General features: G+C 57.4%; 1 protein-coding gene across 2 annotated transcripts in view; it reads right to left on the bottom strand.

Annotated features, from left to right (window-relative positions):
- KHDRBS2 (KH RNA binding domain containing, signal transduction associated 2) overlaps positions 1-26181 on the bottom strand; it is a 597540-nt gene that overhangs the window by 294886 nt on the left and 276473 nt on the right. The gene's annotated exons all lie outside the window — the stretch shown is intronic.

Genomic DNA, 26181 nt, shown 5'->3' with positions numbered 1-26181 from the left:
ACAGCCCCGAGGCAGAGGGGGCAACTCTTGAGCGCTCCACTTCCACAGCTTTGCCGCTTCGTGCAGGTTGCATCTCCAGGGCAGGTCATGACTTTTGTATCTCTTTTGCTTGCAGTGCGAGATGGCGTTGGAAGAGGACGTGGCAGAAGACAACACCTCCTCCCCTGCTGCCAGCAACACTCAGGTGCCCCAGGCCACGGCAACGGATGCTGCGGAGGACCTACAATGCCCAATATGCTTGGACAGGATTAGCAACCAAGGCTCCATGGCCTGCTGCAGACACGTTTTCTGTTTTTCCTGCATATTCAACTGGGCGCGCATAAGATCCGTGTGCCCCATCTGTCAGGAGCCTTTCCACCACATCTACCGCAAGGTGGGACCCAGTAACTACGAGGTCTACCACATCGCGCAGGAGAACACCTCCGCCAGCCGGGCAGCAAGAAGGAGGAGATCTCGGGCCCGACCTGCGGAAAGGAGGCGGCGCCACTCCTCAGGCCGCCAGCGCCGCAGCTCCTCCAGCAGAGGCCGTGGCAGGGGCCATGCCGGGGCCTCAGACAGAGCCCGAAGCGGGACCCCGAGGCGACACCGTGGTGGCCACAGCAGGGCTGAGCACGACCCCTCGAGCACCAGGAGACGGCACCAGAGCAGGGCTCAGGACACTGCTCGTGACGAGGGCCGAGCTCCAAGGGCTCAACGGGACGCCCCGGCCTCCTCGCGGAGGGGCGAGCACCGTCAGCGGGGAGGCCGGGTTTCCTCCAGGCACCGCCAGGCCACACGGAGCCCGTCCCAGAGGAGATCCCGCAGCACTCACCGCCGAACACAGCCGGGGCACCAAAGGAGAAGGGATCGCGACGAGGGCCGAGCTCTCAGCCCTGAATGGCGAGTCTCAGCTTCTCCCGGAAGGAGCGACTGCCGACAGCGACGAAGTCGCCTTCCCTCCGCAGAACGGCGGGCCACCAGGAGCCAATCGCGGCGGAGGTCCCGCAGCTGAAAATCTACAGGGACTCTTACAAGGCCTTTTAGGGGTAGGATGATAATAGGATAGAAACTTGGGTGTTGGTTTTCTCATACTGTTCTATCTTACACTTGTCTATTAAAAGTTGGAGTGAACATTTCATAGAGGTGTGCTTTTTCTCCTTCTGTTGCGTTTCCACAGTACCATCAAGGGAAGATGGTAGCGCTTTTTCTCCAGTCTGCCCTGCTACCAATGACGCCAACGGCGTATTAGAAAACCTCTTGTCCTTCCACATCACCCCTTTTCTCACAGTTCACCCCAAATACTCCCCAGAAGAACTTTTCCTGTTACCACTCTTCTCACAAGGCGGCACTGAGAAGTGAAGGCAATTTACGATTGCTCTGCTCTATGGCAAAGGGACCGCGCACAATGCCAGTCCAAGTTTAAGGGCCGGTAGCAAGCCTTTGAAATGCTTACTTTCTTCTCCCTCCTCCTCAGAGACTTGAAAAGTAACCCCCAAAGCCTTATGGAGAAATTTGCCCCCGTACAGAGCCTCACGTTGAATGCCCGCAGTGGGAAGACATGTTACAGACCCTTAAGACCACCTCCAAAGACTACCAAGGTCATTAGAAAACAACGGCGCACCAAGAACATTCTGACTTTCTAGTAAGACTGGTGGCAAGAGGAGCTTTCTCAAAAGACAGAGGTGATACAATAAATCAATTACCAGACCCCAACAAAATGGAGTAAATGGCTGTGTTTAACTGAAGTCGCCCTCCTTCCCCACGCTCCGTGTGTCACTCCACGACTATGCTTTCTCGACTTGCACAAAGTGTGCTTTGAGGCACAGATTCACACAACGGTTGAGGTGGGAAGGGACCTCCGCAGGTCATCTCGCCCAAGCTCCCCTGCTCAAGCAGAGTCGCCTACGGACGGTGGCCCAGGACCGCAGCCAGACAGCTTTGGAGTATCTCCAAGGAGGGAGACTCCACAAGCTGCCTGGCATGGCATATCTGTGCCAGTGCTCAGTCACCCTCACGGTAAAAAAGGGGTTCCTGATGTTCAGAGGGAACCTCCTGGGTTTCGCTTTGTGCCCAATGCCACTGCGCGCCCCTGAAAAGAGCCTGGCTCTCTCTTCTTTGCGCTCACTCTTTGGCTACTGATATGCTTTGAAAATGATTTCCCCCAAAGTCTTCTCTTCTCCAGGCTGAACTGCCTGCAGGCAGCTTTCTCAGCCCTCCCTCACAGGAGAGGTGCTCCAGTCCCCTCATCATCCTGATGGACCTTTAGAGGACTCTCCCCACTATGTCCATCTCTCTCTTTCTCTTGTGCTGGGTGGGCAGCCCAGCACCGGACACAGTACTCCAGCTGTGGCCTCACCGGTGCTAAGAAGAGGGGGAAGGACCACCTCCCTCCACCTGCAAGGACGGACAAGGAGTAAGAAATGCCTTGAGCTGCTTTATTTCTAAAACAGAACGTAGTGCTGCATCTGAGCACTGAGACCTGGTGTCCAAATTGCTATGAAAAATACGGCAACGGGGTTCTGCTGGACAGGGGGGCGGTCGCGTGAGATGAGAGCTGTCGGGGAAATTGTTGTTCCCCGAGGCCACGGCTTGTGTCTTCTGGGTGTGCTCCCCAAAAGCTCTGTGATGTCACCAGGCAGTCGTCGTGACGCCCGCGACATCAATCCTTTTGGGGCGTGGGGCAGCCCCGAAGGCCCACAGTGCTGTCCTCGTCCGCCGGGGATAGACGTCTGCAGCTGAGGGGACGAAGAACCCGTAGTCCTGCAGGCTCCCTTCTGAAGCCACAGAGAGGATCTGCCGGACAGGGACACCGGCAGGGCCCAGGGTGTTGGGCCTCACCTGCTACCACCCCAGGCTCGGACTGCTGTTGACGAGAGGCCAGCAACCGCTTCCCGGCCTTCCCAGTTCCTGTCTGCACCTGCCGTAGAGGTGAGACACCACCCTGCCCTGACAGCAGCAACATCCAAAGATGCCTCTGGTGTCACTCCTCTGCCCGGGGACAGTCCCTGCTGTTTGCGGCAGCACAAGCACAGCCCCGAGGCAGAGGGGGCAACTCTTGAGCGCTCCACTTCCACAGCTTTGCCGCTTCGTGCAGGTTGCATCTCCAGGGCAGGTCATGACTTTTGTATCTCTTTTGCTTGCAGTGCGAGATGGCGTTGGAAGAGGACGTGGCAGAAGACAACACCTCCTCCCCTGCTGCCAGCAACACTCAGGTGCCCCAGGCCACGGCAACGGATGCTGCGGAGGACCTACAATGCCCAATATGCTTGGACAGGATTAGCAACCAAGGCTCCATGGCCTGCTGCAGACACGTTTTCTGTTTTTCCTGCATATTCAACTGGGCGCGCATAAGATCCGTGTGCCCCATCTGTCAGGAGCCTTTCCACCACATCTACCGCAAGGTGGGACCCAGTAACTACGAGGTCTACCACATCGCGCAGGAGAACACCTCCGCCAGCCGGGCAGCAAGAAGGAGGAGATCTCGGGCCCGACCTGCGGAAAGGAGGCGGCGCCACTCCTCAGGCCGCCAGCGCCGCAGCTCCTCCAGCAGAGGCCGTGGCAGGGGCCATGCCGGGGCCTCACACAGAGCCCGAAGCGGGACCCCGAGGCGACACCGTGGTGGCCACAGCAGGGCTGAGCACGACCCCTCGAGCACCAGGAGACGGCACCAGAGCAGGGCTCAGGACACTGCTCGTGACGAGGGCCGAGCTCCAAGGGCTCAACGGGACGCCCCGGCCTCCTCGCGGAGGGGCGAGCACCGTCAGCGGGGAGGCCGGGTTTCCTCCAGGCACCGCCAGGCCACACGGAGCCCGTCCCAGAGGAGATCCCGCAGCACTCACCGCCGAACACAGCCGGGGCACCAAAGGAGAAGGGATCGCGACGAGGGCCGAGCTCTCAGCCCTGAACGGCGAGTCTCAGCTTCTCCCGGAAGGAGCGACCGCCGACAGCGACGAAGTCGCCTTCCCTCCACAGAACGGCGGGCCACCAGGAGCCAATCGCGGCGGAGGTCCCGCAGCTGAAAATCTACAGGGACTCTTACAGGGCCTTTTAGGGGTAGGATGATAATAGGATAGAAACTTGGGTGTTGGTTTTCTCATACTGTTCTATCTTACACTTGTCTATTAAAAGTTGGAGTGAACATTTCATAGAGGTGTGCTTTTTCTCCTTCTGTTGCGTTTCCACAGTACCATCAAGGGAAGACGGTAGCGCTTTTTCTCCAGTCTGCCCTGCTACCAATGACGCCAACGGCGTATTAGAAAACCTCTTGTCCTTCCACATCACCCCTTTTCTCACAGTTCACCCCAAATACTCCCCAGAAGAACTTTTCCTGTTACCACTCTTCTCACAAGGCGGCACTGAGAAGTGAAGTCAATTTACGATTGCTCTGCTCTATGGCAAAGGGACCGCGCACAATGCCAGTCCAAGTTTAAGGGCTGGTAGCAAGCCTTTGAAATGCTTACTTTCTTCTCCCTCCTCCTCAGAGACTTGAAAAGTAACCCCCAAAGCCTTATGGAGAAATTTGCCCCCGTACAGAGCCTCACGTTGAATGCCCGCAGTGGGAAGACATGTTACAGACCCTTAAGACCACCTCCAAAGACTACCAAGGTCATTAGAAAACAACGGCGCACCAAGAACATTCTGACTTTCTAGTAAGACTGGTGGCAAGAGGAGCTTTCTCAAAAGACAGAGGTGATACAATAAATCAATTACCAGACCCCAACAAAATGGAGTAAATGGCTGTGTTTAACTGAAGTCGCCCTCCTTCCCCACGCTCCGTGTGTCACTCCACGACTATGCTTTCTCGACTTGCACAAAGTGTGCTTTGAGGCACAGATTCACACAACGGTTGAGGTGGGAAGGGACCTCCGCAGGTCATCTCGCCCAAGCTCCCCTGCTCAAGCAGAGTCGCCTACGGACGGTGGCCCAGGACCGCAGCCAGACAGCTTTGGAGTATCTCCAAGGAGGGAGACTCCACAAGCTGCCTGGCATGGCATATCTGTGCCAGTGCTCAGTCACCCTCACGGTAAAAAAGGGGTTCCTGATGTTCAGAGGGAACCTCCTGGGTTTCGCTTTGTGCCCAATGCCACTGCGCGCCCCTGAAAAGAGCCTGGCTCTCTCTTCTTTGCGCTCACTCTTTGGCTACTGATATGCTTTGAAAATGATTTCCCCCAAAGTCTTCTCTTCTCCAGGCTGAACTGCCTGCAGGCAGCTTTCTCAGCCCTCCCTCACAGGAGAGGTGCTCCAGTCCCCTCATCATCCTGATGGACCTTTAGAGGACTCTCCCCACTATGTCCATCTCTCTCTTGTGCTGGGTGGGCAGCCCAGCACCGGACACAGTACTCCAGCTGTGGCCTCACCGGTGCTAAGCAGAGGGGGAAGGACCACCTCCCTCCACCTGCAAGGACGGACAAGGAGTAAGAAATGCCTTGAGCTGCTTTATTTCTAAAACAGAACGTAGTGCTGCATCTGAGCACTGAGACCTGGTGTCCAAATTGCTATGAAAAATACGGCAACGGGGTTCTGCTGGACAGGGGGGCGGTCGCGTGAGATGAGAGCTGTCGGGGAAATTGTTGTTCCCCGAGGCCACGGCTTGTGTCTTCTGGGTGTGCTCCCCAAAAGCTCTGTGATGTCACCAGGCAGTCGTCGTGACGCCCGCGACATCAATCCTTTTGGGGCGTGGGGCAGCCCCGAAGGCCCACAGTGCTGTCCTCGTCCGCCGGGGATAGACGTCTGCAGCTGAGGGGACGAAGAACCCGTAGTCCTGCAGGCTCCCTTCTGAAGCCACAGAGAGGATCTGCCGGACAGGGACACCGGCAGGGCCCAGGGTGTTGGGCCTCACCTGCCGCCACCCCAGGCTCGGACTGCTGTTGACGAGAGGCCAGCAACCGCTTCCCGGCCTTCCCAGTTCCCGTCTGCACCTGCCGTAGAGGTGAGACACCACCCTGCCCTGACAGCAGCAACATCCAAAGATGCCTCCGGTGTCACTCCTCTGCCCGGGGACAGTCCCTGCTGTTTGCGGCAGCACAAGCACAGCCCCGAGGCAGAGGGGGCAACTCTTGAGCGCTCCACTTCCACAGCTTTGCCGCTTCGTGCAGGTTGCATCTCCAGGGCAGGTCATGACTTTTGTATCTCTTTTGCTTGCAGTGCGAGATGGCGTTGGAAGAGGACGTGGCAGAAGACAACACCTCCTCCCCTGCTGCCAGCAACACTCAGGTGCCCCAGGCCACGGCAACGGATGCTGCGGAGGACCTACAATGCCCAATATGCTTGGACAGGATTAGCAACCAAGGCTCCATGGCCTGCTGCAGACACGTTTTCTGTTTTTCCTGCATATTCAACTGGGCGCGCATAAGATCCGTGTGCCCCATCTGTCAGGAGCCTTTCCACCACATCTACCGCAAGGTGGGACCCAGTAACTACGAGGTCTACCACATCGCGCAGGAGAACACCTCCGCCAGCCGGGCAGCAAGAAGGAGGAGATCTCGGGCCCGACCTGCGGAAAGGAGGCGGCGCCACTCCTCAGGCCGCCAGCGCCGCAGCTCCTCCAGCAGAGGCCGTGGCAGGGACCATGCCGGGGCCTCAGACAGAGCCCGAAGCGGGACCCCGAGGCGACACCGTGGTGGCCACAGCAGGGCTGAGCACGACCCCTCGAGCACCAGGAGACGGCACCAGAGCAGGGCTCAGGACACTGCTCGTGACGAGGGCCGAGCTCCAAGGGCTCAACGGGACGCCCCGGCCTCCTCGCGGAGGGGCGAGCACCGTCAGCGGGGAGGCCGGGTTTCCTCCAGGCACCGCCAGGCCACACGGAGCCCGTCCCAGAGGAGATCCCGCAGCACTCACCGCCGAACACAGCCGGGGCACCAAAGGAGAAGGGATCGCGACGAGGGCCGAGCTCTCAGCCCTGAACGGCGAGTCTCAGCTTCTCCCGGAAGGAGCGACCGCCGACAGCGACGAAGTCGCCTTCCCTCCACAGAACGGCGGGCCACCAGGAGCCAATCGCGGCGGAGGTCCCGCAGCTGAAAATCTACAGGGACTCTTACAAGGCCTTTTAGGGGTAGGATGATAATAGGATAGAAACTTGGGTGTTGGTTTTCTCATACTGTTCTATCTTACACTTGTCTATTAAAAGTTGGAGTGAACATTTCATAGAGGTGTGCTTTTTCTCCTTCTGTTGCGTTTCCACAGTACCATCAAGGGAAGACGGTAGCGCTTTTTCTCCAGTCTGCCCTGCTACCAATGACGCCAACGGCGTATTAGAAAACCTCTTGTCCTTCCACATCACCCCTTTTCTCACAGTTCACCCCAAATACTCCCCAGAAGAACTTTTCCTGTTACCACTCTTCTCACAAGGCGGCACTGAGAAGTGAAGTCAATTTACGATTGCTCTGCTCTATGGCAAAGGGACCGCGCACAATGCCAGTCCAAGTTTAAGGGCCGGTAGCAAGCCTTTGAAATGCTTACTTTCTTCTCCCTCCTCCTCAGAGACTTGAAAAGTAACCCCCAAAGCCTTATGGAGAAATTTGCCCCCGTACAGAGCCTCACGTTGAATGCCCGCAGTGGGAAGACATGTTACAGACCCTTAAGACCACCTCCAAAGACTACCAAGGTCATTAGAAAACAACGGCGCACCAAGAACATTCTGACTTTCTAGTAAGACTGGTGGCAAGAGGAGCTTTCTCAAAAGACAGAGGTGATACAATAAATCAATTACCAGACCCCAACAAAATGGAGTAAATGGCTGTGTTTAACTGAAGTCGCCCTCCTTCCCCACGCTCCGTGTGTCACTCCACGACTATGCTTTCTCGACTTGCACAAAGTGTGCTTTGAGGCACAGATTCACACAACGGTTGAGGTGGGAAGGGACCTCCGCAGGTCATCTCGCCCAAGCTCCCCTGCTCAAGCAGAGTCGCCTACGGACGGTGGCCCAGGACCGCAGCCAGACAGCTTTGGAGTATCTCCAAGGAGGGAGACTCCACAAGCTGCCTGGCATGGCATATCTGTGCCAGTGCTCAGTCACCCTCACGGTAAAAAAGGGGTTCCTGATGTTCAGAGGGAACCTCCTGGGTTTCGCTTTGTGCCCAATGCCACTGCGCGCCCCTGAAAAGAGCCTGGCTCTCTCTTCTTTGCGCTCACTCTTTGGCTACTGATATGCTTTGAAAATGATTTCCCCCAAAGTCTTCTCTTCTCCAGGCTGAACTGCCTGCAGGCAGCTTTCTCAGCCCTCCCTCACAGGAGAGGTGCTCCAGTCCCCTCATCATCCTGATGGACCTTTAGAGGACTCTCTCCACTATGTCCATCTCTCTCTTTCTCTTGTGCTGGGTGGGCAGCCCAGCACCGGACACAGTACTCCAGCTGTGGCCTCACCGGTGCTAAGCAGAGGGGGAAGGACCACCTCCCTCCACCTGCAAGGACGGACAAGGAGTAAGAAATGCCTTGAGCTGCTTTATTTCTAAAACAGAACGTAGTGCTGCATCTGAGCACTGAGACCTGGTGTCCAAATTGCTATGAAAAATACGGCAACGGGGTTCTGCTGGACAGGGGGGCGGTCGCGTGAGATGAGAGCTGTCGGGGAAATTGTTGTTCCCCGAGGCCACGGCTTGTGTCTTCTGGGTGTGCTCCCCAAAAGCTCTGTGATGTCACCAGGCAGTCGTCGTGACGCCCGCGACATCAATCCTTTTGGGGCGTGGGGCAGCCCCGAAGGCCCACAGTGCTGTCCTCGTCCGCCGGGGATAGACGTCTGCAGCTGAGGGGACGAAGAACCCGTAGTCCTGCAGGCTCCCTTCTGAAGCCACAGAGAGGATCTGCCGGACAGGGACACCGGCAGGGCCCAGGGTGTTGGGCCTCACCTGCCGCCACCCCAGGCTCGGACTGCTGTTGACGAGAGGCCAGCAACCGCTTCCCGGCCTTCCCAGTTCCCGTCTGCACCTGCCGTAGAGGTGAGACACCACCCTGCCCTGACAGCAGCAACATCCAAAGATGCCTCTGGTGTCACTCCTCTGCCCGGGGACAGTCCCTGCTGTTTGCGGCAGCACAAGCACAGCCCCGAGGCAGAGGGGGCAACTCTTGAGCGCTCCACTTCCACAGCTTTGCCGCTTCGTGCAGGTTGCATCTCCAGGGCAGGTCATGACTTTTGTATCTCTTTTGCTTGCAGTGCGAGATGGCGTTGGAAGAGGACGTGGCAGAAGACAACACCTCCTCCCCTGCTGCCAGCAACACTCAGGTGCCCCAGGCCACGGCAACGGATGCTGCGGAGGACCTACAATGCCCAATATGCTTGGACAGGATTAGCAACCAAGGCTCCATGGCCTGCTGCAGACACGTTTTCTGTTTTTCCTGCATATTCAACTGGGCGCGCATAAGATCCGTGTGCCCCATCTGTCAGGAGCCTTTCCACCACATCTACCGCAAGGTGGGACCCAGTAACTACGAGGTCTACCACATCGCGCAGGAGAACACCTCCGCCAGCCGGGCAGCAAGAAGGAGGAGATCTCGGGCCCGACCTGCGGAAAGGAGGCGGCGCCACTCCTCAGGCCGCCAGCGCCGCAGCTCCTCCAGCAGACGCCGTGGCAGGGGCCATGCCGGGGCCTCACACAGAGCCCGAAGCGGGACCCCGAGGCGACACCGTGGTGGCCACAGCAGGGCTGAGCACGACCCCTCGAGCACCAGGAGACGGCACCAGAGCAGGGCTCAGGACACTGCTCGTGACGAGGGCCGAGCTCCAAGGGCTCAACGGGACGCCCCGGCCTCCTCGCGGAGGGGCGAGCACCGTCAGCGGGGAGGCCGGGTTTCCTCCAGGCACCGCCAGGCCACACGGAGCCCGTCCCAGAGGAGATCCCGCAGCACTCACCGCCGAACACAGCCGGGGCACCAAAGGAGAAGGGATCGCGACGAGGGCCGAGCTCTCAGCCCTGAACGGCGAGTCTCAGCTTCTCCCGGAAGGAGCGACCGCCGACAGCGACGAAGTCGCCTTCCCTCCACAGAACGGCGGGCCACCAGGAGCCAATCGCGGCGGAGGTCCCGCAGCTGAAAATCTACAGGGACTCTTACAGGGCCTTTTAGGGGTAGGATGATAATAGGATAGAAACTTGGGTGTTGGTTTTCTCATACTGTTCTATCTTACACTTGTCTATTAAAAGTTGGAGTGAACATTTCATAGAGGTGTGCTTTTTCTCCTTCTGTTGCGTTTCCACAGTACCATCAAGGGAAGACGGTAGCGCTTTTTCTCCAGTCTGCCCTGCTACCAATGACGCCAACGGCGTATTAGAAAACCTCTTGTCCTTCCACATCACCCCTTTTCTCACAGTTCACCCCAAATACTCCCCAGAAGAACTTTTCCTGTTACCACTCTTCTCACAAGGCGGCACTGAGAAGTGAAGTCAATTTACGATTGCTCTGCTCTATGGCAAAGGGACCGCGCACAATGCCAGTCCAAGTTTAAGGGCCGGTAGCAAGCCTTTGAAATGCTTACTTTCTTCTCCCTCCTCCTCAGAGACTTGAAAAGTAACCCCCAAAGCCTTATGGAGAAATTTGCCCCCGTACAGAGCCTCACGTTGAATGCCCGCAGTGGGAAGACATGTTACAGACCCTTAAGACCACCTCCAAAGACTACCAAGGTCATTAGAAAACAACGGCGCACCAAGAACATTCTGACTTTCTAGTAAGACTGGTGGCAAGAGGAGCTTTCTCAAAAGACAGAGGTGATACAATAAATCAATTACCAGACCCCAACAAAATGGAGTAAATGGCTGTGTTTAACTGAAGTCGCCCTCCTTCCCCACGCTCCGTGTGTCACTCCACGACTATGCTTTCTCGACTTGCACAAAGTGTGCTTTGAGGCACAGATTCACACAACGGTTGAGGTGGGAAGGGACCTCCGCAGGTCATCTCGCCCAAGCTCCCCTGCTCAAGCAGAGTCGCCTACGGACGGTGGCCCAGGACCGCAGCCAGACAGCTTTGGAGTATCTCCAAGGAGGGAGACTCCACAAGCTGCCTGGCATGGCATATCTGTGCCAGTGCTCAGTCACCCTCACGGTAAAAAAGGGGTTCCTGATGTTCAGAGGGAACCTCCTGGGTTTCGCTTTGTGCCCAATGCCACTGCGCGCCCCTGAAAAGAGCCTGGCTCTCTCTTCTTTGCGCTCACTCTTTGGCTACTGATATGCTTTGAAAATGATTTCCCCCAAAGTCTTCTCTTCTCCAGGCTGAACTGCCTGCAGGCAGCTTTCTCAGCCCTCCCTCACAGGAGAGGTGCTCCAGTCCCCTCATCATCCTGATGGACCTTTAGAGGACTCTCCCCACTATGTCCATCTCTCTCTTGTGCTGGGTGGGCAGCCCAGCACCGGACACAGTACTCCAGCTGTGGCCTCACCGGTGCTAAGCAGAGGGGGAAGGACCACCTCCCTCCACCTGCAAGGACGGACAAGGAGTAAGAAATGCCTTGAGCTGCTTTATTTCTAAAACAGAACGTAGTGCTGCATCTGAGCACTGAGACCTGGTGTCCAAATTGCTATGAAAAATACGGCAACGGGGTTCTGCTGGACAGGGGGGCGGTCGCGTGAGATGAGAGCTGTCGGGGAAATTGTTGTTCCCCGAGGCCACGGCTTGTGTCTTCTGGGTGTGCTCCCCAAAAGCTCTGTGATGTCACCAGGCAGTCGTCGTGACGCCCGCGACATCAATCCTTTTGGGGCGTGGGGCAGCCCCGAAGGCCCACAGTGCTGTCCTCGTCCGCCGGGGATAGACGTCTGCAGCTGAGGGGACGAAGAACCCGTAGTCCTGCAGGCTCCCTTCTGAAGCCACAGAGAGGATCTGCCGGACAGGGACACCGGCAGGGCCCAGGGTGTTGGGCCTCACCTGCCGCCACCCCAGGCTCGGACTGCTGTTGACGAGAGGCCAGCAACCGCTTCCCGGCCTTCCCAGTTCCCGTCTGCACCTGCCGTAGAGGTGAGACACCACCCTGCCCTGACAGCAGCAACATCCAAAGATGCCTCCGGTGTCACTCCTCTGCCCGGGGACAGTCCCTGCTGTTTGCGGCAGCACAAGCACAGCCCCGAGGCAGAGGGGGCAACTCTTGAGCGCTCCACTTCCACAGCTTTGCCGCTTCGTGCAGGTTGCATCTCCAGGGCAGGTCATGACTTTTGTATCTCTTTTGCTTGCAGTGCGAGATGGCGTTGGAAGAGGACGTGGCAGAAGACAACACCTCCTCCCCTGCTGCCAGCAACACTCAGGTGCCCCAGGCCACGGCAACGGATGCTGCGGAGGACCTACAATGCCCAATATGCTTGGACAGGATTAGCAACCAAGGCTCCATGGCCTGCTGCAGACACGTTTTCTGTTTTTCCTGCATATTCAACTGGGCGCGCATAAGATCCGTGTGCCCCATCTGTCAGGAGCCTTTCCACCACATCTACCGCAAGGTGGGACCCAGTAACTACGAGGTCTACCACATCGCGCAGGAGAACACCTCCGCCAGCCGGGCAGCAAGAAGGAGGAGATCTCGGGCCCGACCTGCGGAAAGGAGGCGGCGCCACTCCTCAGGCCGCCAGCGCCGCAGCTCCTCCAGCAGAGGCCGTGGCAGGGACCATGCCGGGGCCTCAGACAGAGCCCGAAGCGGGACCCCGAGGCGACACCGTGGTGGCCACAGCAGGGCTGAGCACGACCCCTCGAGCACCAGGAGACGGCACCAGAGCAGGGCTCAGGACACTGCTCGTGACGAGGGCCGAGCTCCAAGGGCTCAACGGGACGCCCCGGCCTCCTCGCGGAGGGGCGAGCACCGTCAGCGGGGAGGCCGGGTTTCCTCCAGGCACCGCCAGGCCACACGGAGCCCGTCCCAGAGGAGATCCCGCAGCACTCACCGCCGAACACAGCCGGGGCACCAAAGGAGAAGGGATCGCGACGAGGGCCGAGCTCTCAGCCCTGAACGGCGAGTCTCAGCTTCTCCCGGAAGGAGCGACCGCCGACAGCGACGAAGTCGCCTTCCCTCCACAGAACGGCGGGCCACCAGGAGCCAATCGCGGCGGAGGTCCCGCAGCTGAAAATCTACAGGGACTCTTACAAGGCCTTTTAGGGGTAGGATGATAATAGGATAGAAACTTGGGTGTTGGTTTTCTCATACTGTTCTATCTTACACTTGTCTATTAAAAGTTGGAGTGAACATTTCATAGAGGTGTGCTTTTTCTCCTTCTGTTGCGTTTCCACAGTACCATCAAGGGAAGACGGTAGCGCTTTTTCTCCAGTCTGCCCTGCTACCAATGACGCCAACGGCGTATTAGAAAACCTCTTGTCCTTCCACATCACCCCTTTTCTCACAGTTCACCCCAAATACTCCCCAGAAGAACTTTTCCTGTTACCACTCTTCTCACAAGGCGGCACTGAGAAGTGAAGTCAATTTACGATTGCTCTGCTCTATGGCAAAGGGACCGCGCACAATGCCAGTCCAAGTTTAAGGGCCGGTAGCAAGCCTTTGAAATGCTTACTTTCTTCTCCCTCCTCCTCAGAGACTTGAAAAGTAACCCCCAAAGCCTTATGGAGAAATTTGCCCCCGTACAGAGCCTCACGTTGAATGCCCGCAGTGGGAAGACATGTTACAGACCCTTAAGACCACCTCCAAAGACTACCAAGGTCATTAGAAAACAACGGCGCACCAAGAACATTCTGACTTTCTAGTAAGACTGGTGGCAAGAGGAGCTTTCTCAAAAGACAGAGGTGATACAATAAATCAATTACCAGACCCCAACAAAATGGAGTAAATGGCTGTGTTTAACTGAAGTCGCCCTCCTTCCCCACGCTCCGTGTGTCACTCCACGACTATGCTTTCTCGACTTGCACAAAGTGTGCTTTGAGGCACAGATTCACACAACGGTTGAGGTGGGAAGGGACCTCCGCAGGTCATCTCGCCCAAGCTCCCCTGCTCAAGCAGAGTCGCCTACGGACGGTGGCCCAGGACCGCAGCCAGACAGCTTTGGAGTATCTCCAAGGAGGGAGACTCCACAAGCTGCCTGGCATGGCATATCTGTGCCAGTGCTCAGTCACCCTCACGGTAAAAAAGGGGTTCCTGATGTTCAGAGGGAACCTCCTGGGTTTCGCTTTGTGCCCAATGCCACTGCGCGCCCCTGAAAAGAGCCTGGCTCTCTCTTCTTTGCGCTCACTCTTTGGCTACTGATATGCTTTGAAAATGATTTCCCCCAAAGTCTTCTCTTCTCCAGGCTGAACTGCCTGCAGGCAGCTTTCTCAGCCCTCCCTCACAGGAGAGGTGCTCCAGTCCCCTCATCATCCTGATGGACCTTTAGAGGACTCTCTCCACTATGTCCATCTCTCTCTTTCTCTTGTGCTGGGTGGGCAGCCCAGCACCGGACACAGTACTCCAGCTGTGGCCTCACCGGTGCTAAGCAGAGGGGGAAGGACCACCTCCCTCCACCTGCAAGGACGGACAAGGAGTAAGAAATGCCTTGAGCTGCTTTATTTCTAAAACAGAACGTAGTGCTGCATCTGAGCACTGAGACCTGGTGTCCAAATTGCTATGAAAAATACGGCAACGGGGTTCTGCTGGACAGGGGGGCGGTCGCGTGAGATGAGAGCTGTCGGGGAAATTGTTGTTCCCCGAGGCCACGGCTTGTGTCTTCTGGGTGTGCTCCCCAAAAGCTCTGTGATGTCACCAGGCAGTCGTCGTGACGCCCGCGACATCAATCCTTTTGGGGCGTGGGGCAGCCCCGAAGGCCCACAGTGCTGTCCTCGTCCGCCGGGGATAGACGTCTGCAGCTGAGGGGACGAAGAACCCGTAGTCCTGCAGGCTCCCTTCTGAAGCCACAGAGAGGATCTGCCGGACAGGGACACCGGCAGGGCCCAGGGTGTTGGGCCTCACCTGCCGCCACCCCAGGCTCGGACTGCTGTTGACGAGAGGCCAGCAACCGCTTCCCGGCCTTCCCAGTTCCCGTCTGCACCTGCCGTAGAGGTGAGACACCACCCTGCCCTGACAGCAGCAACATCCAAAGATGCCTCTGGTGTCACTCCTCTGCCCGGGGACAGTCCCTGCTGTTTGCGGCAGCACAAGCACAGCCCCGAGGCAGAGGGGGCAACTCTTGAGCGCTCCACTTCCACAGCTTTGCCGCTTCGTGCAGGTTGCATCTCCAGGGCAGGTCATGACTTTTGTATCTCTTTTGCTTGCAGTGCGAGATGGCGTTGGAAGAGGACGTGGCAGAAGACAACACCTCCTCCCCTGCTGCCAGCAACACTCAGGTGCCCCAGGCCACGGCAACGGATGCTGCGGAGGACCTACAATGCCCAATATGCTTGGACAGGATTAGCAACCAAGGCTCCATGGCCTGCTGCAGACACGTTTTCTGTTTTTCCTGCATATTCAACTGGGCGCGCATAAGATCCGTGTGCCCCATCTGTCAGGAGCCTTTCCACCACATCTACCGCAAGGTGGGACCCAGTAACTACGAGGTCTACCACATCGCGCAGGAGAACACCTCCGCCAGCCGGGCAGCAAGAAGGAGGAGATCTCGGGCCCGACCTGCGGAAAGGAGGCGGCGCCACTCCTCAGGCCGCCAGCGCCGCAGCTCCTCCAGCAGACGCCGTGGCAGGGGCCATGCCGGGGCCTCACACAGAGCCCGAAGCGGGACCCCGAGGCGACACCGTGGTGGCCACAGCAGGGCTGAGCACGACCCCTCGAGCACCAGGAGACGGCACCAGAGCAGGGCTCAGGACACTGCTCGTGACGAGGGCCGAGCTCCAAGGGCTCAACGGGACGCCCCGGCCTCCTCGCGGAGGGGCGAGCACCGTCAGCGGGGAGGCCGGGTTTCCTCCAGGCACCGCCAGGCCACACGGAGCCCGTCCCAGAGGAGATCCCGCAGCACTCACCGCCGAACACAGCCGGGGCACCAAAGGAGAAGGGATCGCGACGAGGGCCGAGCTCTCAGCCCTGAATGGCGAGTCTCAGCTTCTCCCGGAAGGAGCGACTGCCGACAGCGACGAAGTCGCCTTCCCTCCGCAGAACGGCGGGCCACCAGGAGCCAATCGCGGCGGAGGTCCCGCAGCTGAAAATCTACAGGGACTCTTACAAGGCCTTTTAGGGGTAGGATGATAATAGGATAGAAACTTGGGTGTTGGTTTTCTCATACTGTTCTATCTTACACTTGTCTATTAAAAGTTGGAGTGAACATTTCATAGAGGTGTGCTTTTTCTCCTTCTGTTGCGTTTCCACAGTACCATCAAGGGAAGATGGTAGCGCTTTTTCTCCAGTCTGCCCTGCTACCAATGACGCCAACGGCGTATTAGAAAACCTCTTGTCCTTCCACATCACCCCTTTTCTCACAGTTCACCCCAAATACTCCCCAGAAGAACTTTTCCTGTTACCACTCTTCTCACAAGGCGGCACTGAGAAGTGAAGTCAATTTACGATTGCTCTGCTCTATGGCAAAGGGACCGCGCACAATGCCAGTCCAAGTTTAAGGGCTGGTAGCAAGCCTTTGAAATGCTTACTTTCTTCTCCCTCCTCCTCAGAGACTTGAAAAGTAACCCCCAAAGCCTTATGGAGAAATTTGCCCCCGTACAGAGCCTCACGTTGAATGCCCGCAGTGGGAAGACATGTTACAGACCCTTAAGACCACCTCCAAAGACTACCAAGGTCATTAGAAAACAACGCCGCACCAAGAACATTCTGACTTTCTAGTAAGACTGGTGGCAAGAGGAGCTTTCTCAAAAGACAGAGGTGATACAATAAATCAATTACCAGACCCCAACAAAATGGAGTAAATGGCTGTGTTTAACTGAAGTCGCCCTCCTTCCCCACGCTCCGTGTGTCACTCCACGACTATGCTTTCTCGACTTGCACAAAGTGTGCTTTGAGGCACAGATTCACACAACGGTTGAGGTGGGAAGGGACCTCCGCAGGTCATCTCGCCCAAGCTCCCCTGCTCAAGCAGAGTCGCCTACGGACGGTGGCCCAGGACCGCAGCCAGACAGCTTTGGAGTATCTCCAAGGAGGGAGACTCCACAAGCTGCCTGGCATGGCATATCTGTGCCAGTGCTCAGTCACCCTCACGGTAAAAAAGGGGTTCCTGATGTTCAGAGGGAACCTCCTGGGTTTCGCTTTGTGCCCAATGCCACTGCGCGCCCCTGAAAAGAGCCTGGCTCTCTCTTCTTTGCGCTCACTCTTTGGCTACTGATATGCTTTGAAAATGATTTCCCCCAAAGTCTTCTCTTCTCCAGGCTGAACTGCCTGCAGGCAGCTTTCTCAGCCCTCCCTCACAGGAGAGGTGCTCCAGTCCCCTCATCATCCTGATGGACCTTTAGAGGACTCTCCCCACTATGTCCATCTCTCTCTTTCTCTTGTGCTGGGTGGGCAGCCCAGCACCGGACACAGTACTCCAGCTGTGGCCTCACCGGTGCTAAGAAGAGGGGGAAGGACCACCTCCCTCCACCTGCAAGGACGGACAAGGAGTAAGAAATGCCTTGAGCTGCTTTATTTCTAAAACAGGACGTAGTGCTGCATCTGAGCACTGAGACCTGGTGTCCAAATTGCTATGAAAAATACGGCAACGGGGTTCTGCTGGACAGGGGGGCGGTCGCGTGAGATGAGAGCTGTCGGGGAAATTGTTGTTCCCCGAGGCCACGGCTTGTGTCTTCTGGGTGTGCTCCCCAAAAGCTCTGTGATGTCACCAGGCAGTCGTCGTGACGCCCGCGACATCAATCCTTTTGGGGCGTGGGGCAGCCCCGAAGGCCCACAGTGCTGTCCTCGTCCGCCGGGGATAGACGTCTGCAGCTGAGGGGACGAAGAACCCGTAGTCCTGCAGGCTCCCTTCTGAAGCCACAGAGAGGATCTGCCGGACAGGGACACCGGCAGGGCCCAGGGTGTTGGGCCTCACCTGCTACCACCCCAGGCTCGGACTGCTGTTGACGAGAGGCCAGCAACCGCTTCCCGGCCTTCCCAGTTCCTGTCTGCACCTGCCGTAGAGGTGAGACACCACCCTGCCCTGACAGCAGCAACATCCAAAGATGCCTCTGGTGTCACTCCTCTGCCCGGGGACAGTCCCTGCTGTTTGCGGCAGCACAAGCACAGCCCCGAGGCAGAGGGGGCAACTCTTGAGCGCTCCACTTCCACAGCTTTGCCGCTTCGTGCAGGTTGCATCTCCAGGGCAGGTCATGACTTTTGTATCTCTTTTGCTTGCAGTGCGAGATGGCGTTGGAAGAGGACGTGGCAGAAGACAACACCTCCTCCCCTGCTGCCAGCAACACTCAGGTGCCCCAGGCCACGGCAACGGATGCTGCGGAGGACCTACAATGCCCAATATGCTTGGACAGGATTAGCAACCAAGGCTCCATGGCCTGCTGCAGACACGTTTTCTGTTTTTCCTGCATATTCAACTGGGCGCGCATAAGATCCGTGTGCCCCATCTGTCAGGAGCCTTTCCACCACATCTACCGCAAGGTGGGACCCAGTAACTACGAGGTCTACCACATCGCGCAGGAGAACACCTCCGCCAGCCGGGCAGCAAGAAGGAGGAGATCTCGGGCCCGACCTGCGGAAAGGAGGCGGCGCCACTCCTCAGGCCGCCAGCGCCGCAGCTCCTCCAGCAGAGGCCGTGGCAGGGGCCATGCCGGGGCCTCACACAGAGCCCGAAGCGGGACCCCGAGGCGACACCGTGGTGGCCACAGCAGGGCTGAGCACGACCCCTCGAGCACCAGGAGACGGCACCAGAGCAGGGCTCAGGACACTGCTCGTGACGAGGGCCGAGCTCCAAGGGCTCAACGGGACGCCCCGGCCTCCTCGCGGAGGGGCGAGCACCGTCAGCGGGGAGGCCGGGTTTCCTCCAGGCACCGCCAGGCCACACGGAGCCCGTCCCAGAGGAGATCCCGCAGCACTCACCGCCGAACACAGCCGGGGCACCAAAGGAGAAGGGATCGCGACGAGGGCCGAGCTCTCAGCCCTGAACGGCGAGTCTCAGCTTCTCCCGGAAGGAGCGACCGCCGACAGCGACGAAGTCGCCTTCCCTCCACAGAACGGCGGGCCACCAGGAGCCAATCGCGGCGGAGGTCCCGCAGCTGAAAATCTACAGGGACTCTTACAGGGCCTTTTAGGGGTAGGATGATAATAGGATAGAAACTTGGGTGTTGGTTTTCTCATACTGTTCTATCTTACACTTGTCTATTAAAAGTTGGAGTGAACATTTCATAGAGGTGTGCTTTTTCTCCTTCTGTTGCGTTTCCACAGTACCATCAAGGGAAGACGGTAGCGCTTTTTCTCCAGTCTGCCCTGCTACCAATGACGCCAACGGCGTATTAGAAAACCTCTTGTCCTTCCACATCACCCCTTTTCTCACAGTCCACCCCAAATACTCCCCAGAAGAACTTTTCCTGTTACCACTCTTCTCACAAGGCGGCACTGAGAAGTGAAGTCAATTTACGATTGCTCTGCTCTATGGCAAAGGGACCGCGCACAATGCCAGTCCAAGTTTAAGGGCCGGTAGCAAGCCTTTGAAATGCTTACTTTCTTCTCCCTCCTCCTCAGAGACTTGAAAAGTAACCCCCAAAGCCTTATGGAGAAATTTGCCCCCGTACAGAGCCTCACGTTGAATGCCCGCAGTGGGAAGACATGTTACAGACCCTTAAGACCACCTCCAAAGACTACCAAGGTCATTAGAAAACAACGGCGCACCAAGAACATTCTGACTTTCTAGTAAGACTGGTGGCAAGAGGAGCTTTCTCAAAAGACAGAGGTGATACAATAAATCAATTACCAGACCCCAACAAAATGGAGTAAATGGCTGTGTTTAACTGAAGTCGCCCTCCTTCCCCACGCTCCGTGTGTCACTCCACGACTATGCTTTCTCGACTTGCACAAAGTGTGCTTTGAGGCACAGATTCACACAACGGTTGAGGTGGGAAGGGACCTCCGCAGGTCATCTCGCCCAAGCTCCCCTGCTCAAGCAGAGTCGCCTACGGACGGTGGCCCAGGACCGCAGCCAGACAGCTTTGGAGTATCTCCAAGGAGGGAGACTCCACAAGCTGCCTGGCATGGCATATCTGTGCCAGTGCTCAGTCACCCTCACGGTAAAAAAGGGGTTCCTGATGTTCAGAGGGAACCTCCTGGGTTTCGCTTTGTGCCCAATGCCACTGCGCGCCCCTGAAAAGAGCCTGGCTCTCTCTTCTTTGCGCTCACTCTTTGGCTACTGATATGCTTTGAAAATGATTTCCCCCAAAGTCTTCTCTTCTCCAGGCTGAACTGCCTGCAGGCAGCTTTCTCAGCCCTCCCTCACAGGAGAGGTGCTCCAGTCCCCTCATCATCCTGATGGACCTTTAGAGGACTCTCCCCACTATGTCCATCTCTCTCTTGTGCTGGGTGGGCAGCCCAGCACCGGACACAGTACTCCAGCTGTGGCCTCACCGGTGCTAAGCAGAGGGGGAAGGACCACCTCCCTCCACCTGCAAGGACGGACAAGGAGTAAGAAATGCCTTGAGCTGCTTTATTTCTAAAACAGAACGTAGTGCTGCATCTGAGCACTGAGACCTGGTGTCCAAATTGCTATGAAAAATACGGCAACGGGGTTCTGCTGGACAGGGGGGCGGTCGCGTGAGATGAGAGCTGTCGGGGAAATTGTTGTTCCCCGAGGCCACGGCTTGTGTCTTCTGGGTGTGCTCCCCAAAAGCTCTGTGATGTCACCAGGCAGTCGTCGTGACGCCCGCGACATCAATCCTTTTGGGGCGTGGGGCAGCCCCGAAGGCCCACAGTGCTGTCCTCGTCCGCCGGGGATAGACGTCTGCAGCTGAGGGGACGAAGAACCCGTAGTCCTGCAGGCTCCCTTCTGAAGCCACAGAGAGGATCTGCCGGACAGGGACACCGGCAGGGCCCAGGGTGTTGGGCCTCACCTGCCGCCACCCCAGGCTCGGACTGCTGTTGACGAGAGGCCAGCAACCGCTTCCCGGCCTTCCCAGTTCCCGTCTGCACCTGCCGTAGAGGTGAGACACCACCCTGCCCTGACAGCAGCAACATCCAAAGATGCCTCCGGTGTCACTCCTCTGCCCGGGGACAGTCCCTGCTGTTTGCGGCAGCACAAGCACAGCCCCGAGGCAGAGGGGGCAACTCTTGAGCGCTCCACTTCCACAGCTTTGCCGCTTCGTGCAGGTTGCATCTCCAGGGCAGGTCATGACTTTTGTATCTCTTTTGCTTGCAGTGCGAGATGGCGTTGGAAGAGGACGTGGCAGAAGACAACACCTCCTCCCCTGCTGCCAGCAACACTCAGGTGCCCCAGGCCACGGCAACGGATGCTGCGGAGGACCTACAATGCCCAATATGCTTGGACAGGATTAGCAACCAAGGCTCCATGGCCTGCTGCAGACACGTTTTCTGTTTTTCCTGCATATTCAACTGGGCGCGCATAAGATCCGTGTGCCCCATCTGTCAGGAGCCTTTCCACCACATCTACCGCAAGGTGGGACCCAGTAACTACGAGGTCTACCACATCGCGCAGGAGAACACCTCCGCCAGCCGGGCAGCAAGAAGGAGGAGATCTCGGGCCCGACCTGCGGAAAGGAGGCGGCGCCACTCCTCAGGCCGCCAGCGCCGCAGCTCCTCCAGCAGAGGCCGTGGCAGGGACCATGCCGGGGCCTCAGACAGAGCCCGAAGCGGGACCCCGAGGCGACACCGTGGTGGCCACAGCAGGGCTGAGCACGACCCCTCGAGCACCAGGAGACGGCACCAGAGCAGGGCTCAGGACACTGCTCGTGACGAGGGCCGAGCTCCAAGGGCTCAACGGGACGCCCCGGCCTCCTCGCGGAGGGGCGAGCACCGTCAGCGGGGAGGCCGGGTTTCCTCCAGGCACCGCCAGGCCACACGGAGCCCGTCCCAGAGGAGATCCCGCAGCACTCACCGCCGAACACAGCCGGGGCACCAAAGGAGAAGGGATCGCGACGAGGGCCGAGCTCTCAGCCCTGAACGGCGAGTCTCAGCTTCTCCCGGAAGGAGCGACCGCCGACAGCGACGAAGTCGCCTTCCCTCCACAGAACGGCGGGCCACCAGGAGCCAATCGCGGCGGAGGTCCCGCAGCTGAAAATCTACAGGGACTCTTACAAGGCCTTTTAGGGGTAGGATGATAATAGGATAGAAACTTGGGTGTTGGTTTTCTCATACTGTTCTATCTTACACTTGTCTATTAAAAGTTGGAGTGAACATTTCATAGAGGTGTGCTTTTTCTCCTTCTGTTGCGTTTCCACAGTACCATCAAGGGAAGACGGTAGCGCTTTTTCTCCAGTCTGCCCTGCTACCAATGACGCCAACGGCGTATTAGAAAACCTCTTGTCCTTCCACATCACCCCTTTTCTCACAGTTCACCCCAAATACTCCCCAGAAGAACTTTTCCTGTTACCGCTCTTCTCACAAGGCGGCACTGAGAAGTGAAGTCAATTTACGATTGCTCTGCTCTATGGCAAAGGGACCGCGCACAATGCCAGTCCAAGTTTAAGGGCCGGTAGCAAGCCTTTGAAATGCTTACTTTCTTCTCCCTCCTCCTCAGAGACTTGAAAAGTAACCCCCAAAGCCTTATGGAGAAATTTGCCCCCGTACAGAGCCTCACGTTGAATGCCCGCAGTGGGAAGACATGTTACAGACCCTTAAGACCACCTCCAAAGACTACCAAGGTCATTAGAAAACAACGCCGCACCAAGAACATTCTGACTTTCTAGTAAGACTGGTGGCAAGAGGAGCTTTCTCAAAAGACAGAGGTGATACAATAAATCAATTACCAGACCCCAACAAAATGGAGTAAATGGCTGTGTTTAACTGAAGTCGCCCTCCTTCCCCACGCTCCGTGTGTCACTCCACGACTATGCTTTCTCGACTTGCACAAAGTGTGCTTTGAGGCACAGATTCACACAACGGTTGAGGTGGGAAGGGACCTCCGCAGGTCATCTCGCCCAAGCTCCCCTGCTCAAGCAGAGTCGCCTACGGACGGTGGCCCAGGACCGCAGCCAGACAGCTTTGGAGTATCTCCAAGGAGGGAGACTCCACAAGCTGCCTGGCATGGCATATCTGTGCCAGTGCTCAGTCACCCTCACGGTAAAAAAGGGGTTCCTGATGTTCAGAGGGAACCTCCTGGGTTTCGCTTTGTGCCCAATGCCACTGCGCGCCCCTGAAAAGAGCCTGGCTCTCTCTTCTTTGCGCTCACTCTTTGGCTACTGATATGCTTTGAAAATGATTTCCCCCAAAGTCTTCTCTTCTCCAGGCTGAACTGCCTGCAGGCAGCTTTCTCAGCCCTCCCTCACAGGAGAGGTGCTCCAGTCCCCTCATCATCCTGATGGACCTTTAGAGGACTCTCCCCACTATGTCCATCTCTCTCTTTCTCTTGTGCTGGGTGGGCAGTCCAGCACCGGACACAGTACTCCAGCTGTGGCCTCACCGGTGCTAAGCAGAGGGGGAAGGACCACCTCCCTCCACCTGCAAGGACGGACAAGGAGTAAGAAATGCCTTGAGCTGCTTTATTTCTAAAACAGAACGTAGTGCTGCATCTGAACACTGAGACCTGGTGTCCAAATTGCTATGAAAAATACGGCAACGGGGTTCTGCTGGACAGGGGGGCGGTCGCGTGAGATGAGAGCTGTCGGGGAAATTGTTGTTCCCCGAGGCCACGGCTTGTGTCTTCTGGGTGTGCTCCCCAAAAGCTCTGTGATGTCACCAGGCAGTCGTCGTGACGCCCGCGACATCAATCCTTTTGGGGCGTGGGGCAGCCCCGAAGGCCCACAGTGCTGTCCTCGTCCGCCGGGGATAGACGTCTGCAGCTGAGGGGTCGAAGAACCCGTAGTCCTGCAGGCTCCCTTCTGAAGCCACAGAGAGGATCTGCCGGACAGGGACACCGGCAGGGCCCAGGGTGTTGGGCCTCACCTGCCGCCACCCCAGGCTCGGACTGCTGTTGACGAGAGGCCAGCAACCGCTTCCCGGCCTTCCCAGTTCCCGTCTGCACCTGCCGTAGAGGTGAGACACCACCCTGCCCTGACAGCAGCAACATCCAAAGATGCCTCCGGTGTCACTCCTCTGCCCGGGGACAGTCCCTGCTGTTTGCGGCAGCACAAGCACAGCCCCGAGGCAGAGGGGGCAACTCTTGAGCGCTCCACTTCCACAGCTTTGCCGCTTCGTGCAGGTTGCATCTCCAGGGCAGGTCATGACTTTTGTATCTCTTTTGCTTGCAGTGCGAGATGGCGTTGGAAGAGGACGTGGCAGAAGACAACACCTCCTCCCCTGCTGCCAGCAACACTCAGGCGCCCCAGGCCACGGCAACGGATGCTGCGGAGGACCTACAATGCCCAATATGCTTGGACAGGATTAGCAACCAAGGCTCCATGGCCTGCTGCAGACACGTTTTCTGTTTTTCCTGCATATTCAACTGGGCGCGCATAAGATCCGTGTGCCCCATCTGTCAGGAGCCTTTCCACCACATCTACCGCAAGGTGGGACCCAGTAACTACGAGGTCTACCACATCGCGCAGGAGAACACCTCCGCCAGCCGGGCAGCAAGAAGGAGGAGATCTCGGGCCCGACCTGCGGAAAGGAGGCGGCGCCACTCCTCAGGCCGCCAGCGCCGCAGCTCCTCCAGCAGAGGCCGTGGCAGGGGCCATGCCGGGGCCTCAGACAGAGCCCGAAGCGGGACCCCGAGGCGACACCGTGGTGGCCACAGCAGGGCTGAGCACGACCCCTCGAGCACCAGGAGACGGCACCAGAGCAGGGCTCAGGACACTGCTCGTGACGAGGGCCGAGCTCCAAGGGCTCAACGGGACGCCCCGGCCTCCTCGCGGAGGGGCGAGCACCGTCAGCGGGGAGGCCGGGTTTCCTCCAGGCACCGCCAGGCCACACGGAGCCCGTCCCAGAGGAGATCCCGCAGCACTCACCGCCGAACACAGCCGGGGCACCAAAGGAGAAGGGATCGCGACGAGGGCCGAGCTCTCAGCCCTGAACGGCGAGTCTCAGCTTCTCCCGGAAGGAGCGACCGCCGACAGCGACGAAGTCGCCTTCCCTCCACAGAACGGCGGGCCACCAGGAGCCAATCGCAGCGGAGGTCCCGCAGCTGAAAATCTACAGGGACTCTTACAAGGCCTTTTAGGGGTAGGATGATAATAGGATAGAAACTTGGGTGTTGGTTTTCTCATACTGTTCTATCTTACACTTGTCTATTAAAAGTTGGAGTGAACATTTCATAGAGGTGTGCTTTTTCTCCTTCTGTTGCGTTTCCACAGTACCATCAAGGGAAGACGGTAGCGCTTTTTCTCCAGTCTGCCCTGCTACCAATGACGCCAACGGCGTATTAGAAAACCTCTTGTCCTTCCACATCACCCCTTTTCTCACAGTTCACCCCAAATACTCCCCAGAAGAACTTTTCCTGTTACCACTCTTCTCACAAGGCGGCACTGAGAAGTGAAGTCAATTTACGATTGCTCTGCTCTATGGCAAAGGGACCGCGCACAATGCCAGTCCAAGTTTAAGGGCCGGTAGCAAGCCTTTGAAATGCTTACTTTCTTCTCCCTCCTCCTCAGAGACTTGAAAAGTAACCCCCAAAGCCTTATGGAGAAATTTGCCCCCGTACAGAGCCTCACGTTGAATGCCCGCAGTGGGAAGACATGTTACAGACCCTTAAGACCACCTCCAAAGACTACCAAGGTCATTAGAAAACAACGGCGCACCAAGAACATTCTGACTTTCTAGTAAGACTGGTGGCAAGAGGAGCTTTCTCAAAAGACAGAGGTGATACAATAAATCAATTACCAGACCCCAACAAAATGGAGTAAATGGCTGTGTTTAACTGAAGTCGCCCTCCTTCCCCACGCTCCGTGTGTCACTCCACGACTATGCTTTCTCGACTTGCACAAAGTGTGCTTTGAGGCACAGATTCACACAACGGTTGAGGTGGGAAGGGACCTCCGCAGGTCATCTCGCCCAAGCTCCCCTGCTCAAGCAGAGTCGCCTACGGACGGTGGCCCAGGACCGCAGCCAGACAGCTTTGGAGTATCTCCAAGGAGGGAGACTCCACAAGCTGCCTGGCATGGCATATCTGTGCCAGTGCTCAGTCACCCTCACGGTAAAAAAGGGGTTCCTGATGTTCAGAGGGAACCTCCTGGGTTTCGCTTTGTGCCCAATGCCACTGCGCGCCCCTGAAAAGAGCCTGGCTCTCTCTTCTTTGCGCTCACTCTTTGGCTACTGATATGCTTTGAAAATGATTTCCCCCA

This window comes from Rissa tridactyla, chromosome 3 (genome assembly GCF_028500815.1).
Source record: "Rissa tridactyla isolate bRisTri1 chromosome 3, bRisTri1.patW.cur.20221130, whole genome shotgun sequence".
NCBI classification, from domain to species: Eukaryota; Metazoa; Chordata; class Aves; order Charadriiformes; family Laridae; genus Rissa; species Rissa tridactyla.
Note: the sequence above shows the minus strand (reverse complement) of the source record. Positions and strands in the feature narration are given on the sequence as shown.